Source organism: Protomyctophum parallelum (genome assembly GCF_964188405.1).
Source record: "Protomyctophum parallelum genome assembly, chromosome: 22".
NCBI lineage: Eukaryota > Metazoa > Chordata > Actinopteri > Myctophiformes > Myctophidae > Protomyctophum > Protomyctophum parallelum.
The window spans coordinates 22,918,911-22,928,649 of record NC_139714.1 but is presented as its reverse complement, the minus strand read 5'-3'; positions in this window follow the sequence as shown (position 1 = coordinate 22,928,649).

The following is a 9,739-nucleotide window of genomic DNA, read 5'->3' as shown; positions in this document are numbered from 1 at the left end:
AAGGGGCCCGGAAGTAGGAAGAGTTATTTTGTTTTTGTTTGATGTTTCAACAATGATGTCATATTATAGCCAAATGGGGAACTCACTAGACTACTGCGTCATGTTCTGCAATTAATGGCCACATACTGTAGACACAATTACTGGTCTATCACAAGGGGTCTGTGACTGCAGTGGTCTATTACATAGAGGCTGCAGTCTTATTCTCACACTGAAGATCTATTCTCACACAGACACTAATGATTAGCCAGATGTGAGTCAGTGCTAATACTACATGTAAAAGACTGTTAGGAATGAACTCTCCCGGGCACTGGGGCAGCTGTGTCCTTCATTGCTCTGCACTACAGTTTCCTCTGGCAATTAGCTCTATGCTACATAACATTGGATTATGTAATGCATGATACAATACCATGATACAATACCTTATACAATGTACTTTATTGTCCTGTTTTTCTTGGGCTCAGTGTCACTGCATTTAACAGATATCATTATATAATTATTTCTTCATACAGATTATGGAGACATGACGTGACCCAGTCAACCTCATACCAGTTTTCACATCCAAGTGCCGTAAGTAAAAACCTAATAACAACATCCCCGTAGTAGGGCCTGGGCAATACATTGATTTTGTATATTGTAATATTGTGATAATATGGTATTGTCTTTTGGTTTTGGTTTTTATGACTTGAGCCTTATCTCGCGCTTTCCAAAACGTTCAAAGATATTCTGGAAAAAATGAAAGAACAAAAATCTACAAGCTCACAACACGTCACATCGAGCTTGTAGATCTGCTATTTTTGAACGTTTTTTAAACGGAAAAAAATATATTATCATCACGATCTGATATTATTGTCACAATAGAGGGTATGCGCGTGACATCATCATCAAACCCGGAAGTTATGCAGGAATGCCTACTGAGTGGCAAAAAACTACTTTCTGGACTTTTTTGACAGCCCATAAACGATACAGTACATACCCTCTATATATTTATTGAAAGATATTGTGCAAGTGATTTTGTCCATATCGCTCAGCACCAGCCCATACACTTCTCAAGAAGTACATCTGCTGCTGTAGCCTGAAGCATATCTTAAACAACGTTTTTATAAGAGCATACCATAGACTCTATGACTCTATTTGTTTATTTTTCAAACACAGTTCTTATGGGCCCAGCAAAATATCCCAAAAGGGGCGTAAACATTTGTCGCATTTGCCCGCATCCTTGTTGTGGGGCAAGTAGCCAAAAATAGCCAAAATGTCAACTGTCAATTAACTACAGGTAGCTTTTTTTAAATAGCCAATATATACCCTGGTGAGCTGCAGATCAGCTATTTGCAATGAAGTTAACGTGGAGATTAATAAGTGTAATAAGTGTTCTTGAATCATAGCCTACCATGTGTTATCATAGGCAAATCAAATACATTACTGTAGCCTACATTGTCAACATTTGAGCACCCACCAGCAGATGTAAAATGGGAATGAAAGATTTCTGCAGATGTTTCGCTAAGCAATTACATGTATAATAGTTCGTTTCTTCAATAAGGTATCAGTAGTTGTAGCCTTGAAAGTGGGGCAGTAGCTGTCAAAATCATCTTTCCATTCTGTGTGCGAGTGTGTTCATAATATCCCCGATTTTGCGGAGATAAAGCTCTCTTCCTAATAGCTGTACGTATGTTGAGCGTATGTTTTCCGTTCAATCTTTAGTCTGCAAATGAGTAATTTTACAAACGCAAAGCGTGTGAATTGTCATTCACATAGTTCAGCTCTTGTTCAGTTTGCCCAGGCGGAGATCAGAGATATATGACGAGTCGTTGCTGGAAACGCTATATGAGGCGATCTAAAATCCCCATATGGGGATTACAATGCAAATAAAAAGTACATGAACCAGTGGATATTCATGTGGATATTGACGTCAGACTTCGGTGCTCCGTTACCTGATTAATGGTGTTGTGGATAATCACCCCGTGCACATGCAGTGTGACTGTGGTCACTGACTGCCGTACAGTCAAACACTACACTACCGATAGCCTACTTTTGTACTTTTACTTACATTTTTAATTCCTGACTTTTACTTGTAACAAGAGTATTTCATACATTACAGTATTGATACTTTTACTTAAGTAAAAAAAAAAACTTTTTCCACCACTGCAGATAATCTAAGTAGGTGAGGTAGTTATCCAAAAAATCAGGCACAATGATGGCGTTAACTCCTGCAAAAGTTTAAGTGGAAAAGCATTGATGCTCAGTGCCTGACTGAAGACCTTTAGGTGCATACCTGACGGAAGACTTAATGGACCTTGCACAATGTCACTTTCCTGAGTGAAAGCCTGATAGTCTCAAACCTGAGGCAAAATGTATTCCCTTTGTTGGCTTTTTGAAGATCAACCGTGGTGATGAAGTGCCTACCAATTTGTTCCATGGTTCCATGTTAGTTATATGGCTTTCACGGAATTCCACAGTTTGTGGGAGTTCATTGTTGTGACATTTTATTATATCATCATGTCCTTTTGCAGCCTCCTGGCCTAGTACAGTAGCAACTTATGAACTTATGAAATTGAAAGTAATAAAATCACTCTTGTGTGATGTGATGGGCACCTGTCTGGTAAATGTTTTTTTAAAGTGGTCTAAACATTACCAGGTTTAAAGTGCTCAGTCTAAAGAACCATTAAAAGTCCATAGACTTGGCTGTGCGAGCGGCGCGCGCATGTGCAACAAATGAGTAAGACCAGATAACCAACTTCTTCACAGAATATGTATTTGTTTATAAAGAGCTGTGGGGGGGCTAAGACATGCTAATGCACATTACAGAGTTGTGCGAGGCTTCTAATTGTGTCTTCATGAGACGGTGCTGATTAATGAACTAGTTGACAGACATCCTGTGAATGTTGTCCACATGTGCACTGTCCACAGGGGTGCCCACCAATCCGTTCCAGCCTTCCACTGGCATTGTAGAAGAAGCTCTTTTCTGAGTTGGAGACGGTGTTGCCAGGTCTTGCGAGAGAATCAAGCAACCAGATTCATGAAAACAAGCCCAAAAGAACCAAGCCCTTTGCCCTTTGCCTTTAAACATGCACATATGTACTAGGCAATTTGAAAATAGCCAATCTACAAGCTCACAAAGAAAGCTTGTAGGTCTGCTATTTTCAAAAACATCTTGAATAAAATTAGAGTTATAATATTAATTTGAGGGTCCTTGACTTAAAAATGTAAGCGCTGAACAACATTAGGAAACAAGCCCAAACAACCGCAACCCGCAACTACATATATTTACAAGGAACCTTTTACAGACCAACAAGCCCAAAGTTGCTTATAATTAGCGGACATGGCAACACAGAGAGAGAGAGAGAGAGAGAGAGAGAGAGAGAGAGAGAGAGAGGATGATTGGAGGAGAGGGGAGGAAGAAAGGGGGGCGGGGGGGGGGGGGGGGGGGGCAAAGGAAAGAGAATGAAACGTTGAGCCTTTCAGCAATGCTGTTGTGAGGGCAGTGAATGGAAGAGCGGGGGCCATACAGCCAGCCACATGGGCCGTTCTCACTCGGGATAATGGAGGGCATTCTGTGGTACTTAACCCCCTCACCGCACGCTGTGAACGGGCAGCCGCGCGCCCGCCGCCCACCACAGACACGCTCGGACACGCTCACCCGCTGCATAATTGAATTTTACACCCAGTATAAAGTCACCCCCCGACCTGGCCACCTCCCCGCTACACGTGGGCCTGACAGGAACTCTCCCAGGCTCCACAGCTCTCTTCTAATGGGGAGCAGTTTTGGTCCGGGGCTAGTATAAGAGTGGGAGAACTGTAAGAGGGACAGTTGACCTTATGCAGTCCGCGGCCATCTTGCCATTAAGTTAATGGCAGGGTGGCAACTATAGCCACAATTTGCCCAATTGACAGCCCTATCCGATTGTATTAAACGACATCAAACTTACCCACATTGCAGCTGCACGAAAAACTTGAATTACCCCCCTTTCTATCGGCAAGGTGTTTCATAAAAATCCACCATAGACATGTTATGAGCTACTCTCTGTCGAGAAATTCCTTGCGTCTGATTATTTCAGAGTTTGGGAGCACGCGGGCCAATGCCACTCGGGGCCATGAATCTTTTAGATACAGTATTTTCAGTGAGAGAAATTACTGTTGCTGTTTAACGCTTCCATTGTTGCTGCCGTCTTGTCAGTCCATCTCTCTCCGGGTCTTTCCGGCACGTGCAGCAGATCAGCAGAGAGAGATAGGGCGCTCCCCCAACAGGTGGACGTTGTTTTGCAGTGTGGGGGACTGTTTGAGTTTTGAACTTGTTTCCTAGTCAATAAAGCCATCATGGTGTGAAGATGGAGATAAGATTATGTGTATACTGTCTTCAGGGACTTTTTTCTTTCTCCACAAGAAGCAAGTAAATGGAGGGAGGGAGGAGGGGGGGGGGGGGTAGGGGCACAGAGAGAGGGAGACCTGTGTTAGTCCTGCAGGTGAACTCGGTTTCAGCTTCACCCAGTGGATGGCTGCTCAGATGATTATGATGAGCCGCTCGAGGGGCGTGGGCAACCTTTGGTTTGCCCGTCTGCCTCTCTACCCGTTAAATGTTTGTCCCACAATGTTTGTCACCCATTTTTATTTTTAACCCAGTGTCAATATTTGACACTGAGTGCTACTCTCCCTCTACCAACCTGGGGAGAGCAACGGACTGCATGAGGTGTCCAAGCCACTTCTTTTCACCTGACAGGGGAGAGTTTCCCCCGGTTTGGACACAGCGCGTGGAAGGATCACGTCATTCCAACCAGTTCCTTTACCCTCCATTACTGTTTTTTTTGTGAGCGCAAACTCCACACGGAAAGGCCCTTTTGCCAACCCCACCTAGTAGGGTAATGGGGACTGATGATGACACGGAGGAGAGAGAACACGCGCCCACAGCATGCGACCCCAGCGGGAATCGAACCGACTGCCCCACCGTGTGCCCCCTCCTCTCTACACTACTATAGAGACCAAGGCAGTAGTATCTCTAAATCTCTCTCCATGGTTTTGGTCAGAATGCAGATGTTCTGACCTACTTTCTGACAACCAAAGCATCTCGTTTGGTATATTATTATTATTAACGCTTCTGAAGAGAGATCAGACTTGACAGCGCGAGGTAGTAATTGAACATTACACCTCCCAGTTTTTGGGACAGAAATGGAAGGCAGGGCTTTTCATAGTTAAAATCTGCTCATCTGCTTGGCACTCATGGTGCCTTTACTCTGACAAACTCTCTCAGCATCATAATTGTGAAATAAATGCACCATTTCGACCTGTTCAGGTCTTCATCATCAGGCAAAATATTATCACATATTTTGCCTGATGACGACCTGAACAGGTCGAAGCATTAATTGTGGCTTCCTTCTCCTTGATTCTCGCCTTGATGCCTTGACGTCCAGCACCTGCACGGCCTAAATACAGGCAGAGATTAAAAGATGGTGCATTTTGCATCCCAAAACGCAGTTCATAACGACCTCTGCATCCACGGGATGCACTACTGTACTACTGTACTGTTTTTTATTCTAGTTTATTTTGATGGCTTTAATAATCATTTCTTCTTCTGTTTTCTACATAAATATAACCACATTATAACCATATCAAATCAAATGGGAGTTAAATGCTGCAATTTGTAAAAGATGGCAAAATATGACTCCTAACGTCGTTGAAGTGGGACTCATAAAATGTCCCGCGGGGACTCATCTAAATTCTAAAAGACCATCCCTGCATCCTGGGAATAATTACATTAGAACCTATATTTACATCACTGTACAGACATAAGATGTGCACACAATCCTCTCGGTGAGAGAAAGTGAAGCAGTGGCTTCTCTTCACTCCATTAAAGGGGATGACGATCCCGTCAGCGGTTGGTGTTTGGGGAGTGGTCGGGCTACGGGTCGCTGAGCAGGCCTCGTCTCACTCCATCTCCGGCTCTTTGCCCTCTCTTGACCAAACACAAAAGGTGTCTCCTCCCCACAACCCCTTCCCCACGTTTTACCTGTCACTCAGACTTTCCCCCCCTGTGTCTGTCACCCCATCCACGCCCGCATGGGGCCTCTGTCTGTGGAGTCTAAGGAGCGCTGGCTGGGCCCCAGGTGAGCACTCAACTGTGGCCGACTCCATTTTTCTTTCTAAATTAGTAAAAGTATTACTAAGTATTACTATTACGCAATAGAAATACTCTATTGCGTAATAAGTAAAAGTCCGGAATTCAAAATGTTCAAAAGTATTGGCATCAAAATGTACTTAACGTACCAAAAGTTTAAAAGTCATTATGCAGAATGTCCCATTTCGAGTTTTCAAATGTATAAAACAAATCTTTTAAAAATGAGCTGGTCTACCACTGGACTGAATGCTGTGTGCGAGGGACTTCCGGGCAGTGTTGGTCTTTGCACTCATCATCGGGTCTATTGTGAACAAACGCTCACGCACGTCTTTTAAGCTGTCCTGACGTCTGTGTTTACCCGCCTGTCAGTGGGCATGATGACAGTACAGTACAGTGCACTGCACCTCCGGGAATACAAGGTTTAATGAGAACCCTGCGAGTGACTGACATTCACCGCTGCCTTTCACATAATACAGGCCTGTCCGCACCACTTTGCACACACATTCGTCACGCACGCACGCACTGAGGGGATGTCACTCTTCAGTAGATAATCAGATGCTATAATTGACTCTGACAACAACAGATAGGGCCGTAGGTTGTGTCGTGTGTTTATTGTAAGCCATCTAGCGTGGAGAATCATCGGCTCAAAACCTGGCTGTGGTTTTAACTGGTGTTCGAGGTACGGTGGACAGACAAATTGTTTTCCCACACATGATATCAGGTGTTACATTACGTTATTTTACATGTACACACTACAGTACTGTGCATGACATAATCCTGCATGTCCTTTGAGAAAATCCACACATTATTTCTAGAATATTGCACAACCCAGTTTTAAGTTTTGGGTAACGGGGGTATCTGCCGTCCCTGTTTGGAGGATGCCTTCTATGAGCACTGCAGAAATATTGAAACATTTTCAAAAGATATGTTGTCATTACATTCCGACAAAGTATAAATAATGGGGCTTAAATAATGGGCCTAACCCTTATGCCTTACAAGTCTAAGAAGTCACACTGTTTCAATGTCCACACCTCTTATGATAATTAGTCGACTAAAACAGTGATTCTTAACCAGTGGTCCACGGACCACCAGTGGTCCTTGAGGGGGTTCCGGTTCCAGGTGGTCCCCAGCTAAATGATGCAGGAGTTGTTAACCAAATGGACCCTTATAGATCTTTAACTCTTGAGAGTGTAAAATGAAAGCAAATGGACCCGTATAAGGGTCAAGAGTTAAATTATTGATAAACATCTGCAATATCTCTCCTATGGTACCAACATCAATAGAGCATGGAAATGTGTACACATAATGTAGTTTTGGGTCTGCAAGGCTAAATCTCATCAAATGGTGGTCCGTGGCTCAAATGCAGAATAAACAATGGGCCTTGATTAAAAGTAGTTGACAAAAAGTTGACTAAACCCAAAACATTTCAGATTACTAAAACATGACTCAAACTTAACAGAACTTTACTCAAAAGACCATGGCTAAAACTAAATCAAAACTAGAAAAAGTGCCCTTCTGGGCACCGGTCTCAGCCAAGAGGATAGGAGTGTGTATGATGTTTGGCAACAACACTAAAAGGCAGACGTGTTTCCTTGGCCTGTAGGGAGTGTTGTAAGTTGTATGCAGATCGCTGCATGTAAAGACGTGACTTGACCTGTTAGCGCCACCATGAGGCTGATTTGAAAAATGTCAAGTGGCATGTACAAACCGGGCCACTCCTGAAAACTTTGGAAGGCAATCTTATAGCCAATCAGTGTGACTAATGTAAACAATGTGTTTTGCTGAAATCGGCCTCATGGTGGCGCTATAACTGCCAGGAAAAAAATAAGTGGCATGGCATCCTCGGCCTAGTGGAAATGTGATGTATAATTGCACACTGTGTGTGTGTGATTTGTGGCGTTTTGTTTGAAACAGACCAATCATGCAAGCTTTGGAAGCCAATCTTAGCCAATCAGGATGGAATATGGGAAATGACTATGGAGATGGTGTATACCGAATTTTGTGATGTAGGCTATGGATGTTTACGAGTAATCAACAGAAATGTCTTTTGCCCAAATCGGCCTCATGGTGGCGCTATAACAGGCCGTTGTGGAATATTTGGGGCAGAGGTTCGTTGTTGGCATCCAGGAAGTGCGTGTGCACAGTTTGGCATGGATGGGGCCAACGGTGCCGGAGATTAGCTGGTAACGGACGGACGGACGGACGGACGGACGGACGGACGGACGGACGGACGGACGGAGTGCAAAACATACTCTCTCCCCATGCCTTCTGCCTGGTGGAGACAATTAGCTGTCAAAAATAATCCAACACTGCTCCTTGGAGCTTCTCTCTCGCCAGCAGAGGACGACAGCATCTCGCTCTAACACTCTCTCTCTCTCTCTCTCTCTCTCTCTCTCTCTCTCTCTCCCCCCTCCGTCTCCCCAGGCAACCTCCTCCTCCCTCAGCTCTGCGCCGCGGCTGCATGGCCCCTCCCATCAAAGCCATAACCTCTCCTAATCCCCCTCCCCTCGTTGCCCGGGAGACGGCTCAGACAAGCAGGTGATGCATTGACAGGGAGCAGATGGTTCCCTGTGGAGGTAAGCATGGCTGAACAATGCTTCCATATTCATCATACAGTGTCTCTCTCTCTCTCACACACACACACACACACACACACACACACATTCTTCCTCTCTCCATCCCTCAACTGCATATACACACACACAACTAAAGCTTTTTCACTCCACCCAAAGGATCATGTTTTGTCAGACACACGCACGGCACACACGCACACGCACACACACGCACACACACACACACACACACACCAATAGGAGTGCATATCAGAATGGAGCGCGATGTGACAGATGTGGCGGGCAGTACACAGAGGTTGGCGGACAACAAGTGGGCTGATGGTTCTGTGATGCGCTCCAAGAGGGAGGTTGTGTGTGTGTGTGTGTGTGTGTGTGTGTGTGTGTGTGTGTGTGTGTGTGTGTGTGTGTGTGTGTGTGTGTGTGTGTGTGTGTGTGTGTGTGTGTGTGTGTGTGTGTGTGTGTGCATTCATACACTGATCCATAGAATGGGACCTGAGAGTAAAGTAAAGCTAAACAACGGGGATGGGGGGGGGGGGGGGTATAGGAGGTCACATGTCTGTCGGTGCTCATCTGCAGGTGCGTGTGTGTGTGGGTCTTCTGAATACTGGACTACTCCCGGAATTTTCCCCAGTGAGGGGGATAACTTTGTAATATGCTATTGGCTGTTTGTATTCTTTTTGGAAAAATATAAAAAGATACTCCTGTGGAAAGGTTATATTATTTGACTTATATTGAACCTATAAACAATTTAGTATTATTTAGTATATGTAAGGTTTTGCCCCCTCAAATGGTACCTCGTCAGATAATCCCCACATATCCTACAACAACTTCTGTGAACAGACTTCACTGTAGTAGCTTTTCATAAATTATATTTGTACTTGGGCTGTTCTGCTGTCATGAAGGTTTATAGTTAGAGAAATTCAAAGTCCAGCCGTCTGCTGTCCAGCCTCTCCCACCCCTCACTGGGGGAAATTCTGGGAGGAAAACAGAAACGGCGCGAGTAGTCTTGTTACCGGTCTTCTGGCTGCAGTAACTCAAGCCCTCCACCCCACTGTCTCCCCCG